Source organism: Myotis nattereri (assembly GCF_964212035.1).
Source record: "Myotis nattereri genome assembly, chromosome: 9".
Classification (NCBI taxonomy): domain Eukaryota; kingdom Metazoa; phylum Chordata; class Mammalia; order Chiroptera; family Vespertilionidae; genus Myotis; species Myotis nattereri.
The window spans coordinates 69,175,340-69,177,447 of NC_138084.1; the positions used below are offsets into that span (position 1 = coordinate 69,175,340).

General features: G+C 40.4%; 1 pseudogene across 1 annotated transcript; it reads left to right on the plus strand.

Annotated features, from left to right (window-relative positions):
- The first annotated feature begins 1,070 nt into the window (after positions 1-1,070).
- LOC308525564 (GTP-binding nuclear protein Ran-like) lies at positions 1,071-1,899 on the plus strand (annotated as a pseudogene). Its single transcript has one exon. The product of its transcript is annotated as a GTP-binding nuclear protein Ran-like (transcript).
- The last annotated feature ends 209 nt before the right edge of the window (positions 1,900-2,108 follow it).

Genomic DNA, 2,108 nt, shown 5'->3' on the forward strand with positions numbered 1-2,108 from the left:
GTAGAAATATGGCTCCTTCGATTTGGGGGAGTCTGGGCAGAAGTAGATTGCAAGGGGAATGTGCCCAGGGAAAGTCATTGGCAGAAAGCAATAAACATGTATTCCAGACACAATGTATAGTTACAAGTTCAACTGGCCTATAAATCAATGTAAATGAGAACCAAGTATTTCTCATTAAATTATCAAAGGTTTAAAAACTGATACTATATAATTCTTCTGAAGGTGCTGAAATAATGTCATCATCATTCACTTCTGGGGTATTATAAATTGATAGAACACTTTGGGAAAGCAATTTAGAATTATGTATCTGCTGGAATTCTTATGTAAGACTTTAATCCTTTTGCAGTATTTATAACTTTAACATATTGCAGAAGACAGTTCATTTCAGTATAATTCAGCCTTTATGTGCAACACAGCACCGGACTTCCTGTACTCCTATTATCAAGTGCATTTCTTCTCTCTATTATGTCATGCTTTCAGACATTTATCCTAGTCCCCATGAGTTTTTACCCACCCCAAGTTTTTGTAGCAGCCAATATTTCCCAGTAATATCAAGAGGCATAGAAATAAAACCAAAATATGGAAAAATAACCTATATAGATGAATACATTCATAACTATTTATAACATAAAAATAGAAATGACTGAATTGGCATCAAGTGGGAGATTCTGTAATCATGACACATTTACTTGATATGGTATTTTATAGCCCTTAACTAATGCTTTGAAGGTTATATAATAATGTGAAAAAATACTTAGAGTATAATATTAACATGTAAAAGCAAAATACAAAATTAAATATCTAGTGTTACTATAATCAGATAAAAAATACGCCAGAGGAAAAAGACAGAAGGCACACTAAACCTGCTAACAGTGGTCACAGGAGAAAGGCAGGGTTACAAATTATTGATTTTTATTGTTACATTGTCTAGTATCTTTAATATGCTAACAAATGTGTTATTGTTACTATACTTTTGAAATTAAAGAAATATGTGATAGAAGCTCTGTGCTATCTTTTATGTAAATCTCTAGACTTCCTAACCTAAAAGAAAGTTAAGAGCTCTCAGCCCGATGGGCCTGGAGATGCTTCTGGAATTAACCTCACCATGGCTGGCCAAGGAGGACCCCAAGTTCAGTTCAAACTTGTATTGCATGGTGATGGCGGGACTGGAAAGGTACATGTGTGAAACATCAGCTGACCGGTGAATTTGAGAAGTATGTAGCCGCCCTGGGTGCTGAGGTCCCTCTCTTTGTGTTCCACACCAACAGAGAGACAGTGTGTGGGATACAGCGGGCCAGGAGAAGTTCAGCAGACTGAGAGCTGGCTATCACATCCAAGCCCAGTGTGCCATTACGATGTTTAATGCCTCTTCCAGAGTTACTTACAAGAATGAGCTACCTGGCACAGAGATCTGGTATGAGTGTGGGAAAATATCCCCATCATTTTGTGTGGCCACAAAGTGGATATTAAGGACAGGAAAGTTAAGGCAAAACTAATGGTCTTCCACCGAAAGAAGGATCTTTGGTTACTATGGCATTTCTGCCAAGAGCAACTACCGCTTTGAAAGCCCTTCTCTGGCTTGCTAGAACGCTAATTGGAAACCCTACCTGGGAGTTTGCCGCCATGCCTGCTCTTGCCCCGCCAGAGGTTGTCCTGGAGCCAGCTCTGGCAGCACAGTATGAGCGCGACCCAGAGGTGGCTCAGACCACAGCTCTCCTGGGTGAGGATCGCGGCCTGGGAGGAAGGGAAGCTGCAGCCCGGTGTCAGAAGTCTAGTTCAGAGGCAACCGTCTGTGCTGTCAGAGTCACAGGTGCGGTGTGTTTGCCACTTAATCATGTGGCTGCGAGGAACCTGGCCTCGATCTTTGGGATGCTGAAGGAGATGAAGGCTTCCAGGTGAACGTGGGAGTTAATACCTTCATTTTTTGGACCTACATTTTTAGCTGTTTTGGAACGCAGTTGTTTCCTTATTGAGTTTCAACAATAAGACTGCTGCAGTCACATCATGACATTCAGTGGCGAGACCTTGATTGTTACAGTGGTTCCCATTCCTTTTCATTTAGAATCAGGATAAAGTTGTATTTCAAATATCAAAAATAAAATAAGAAA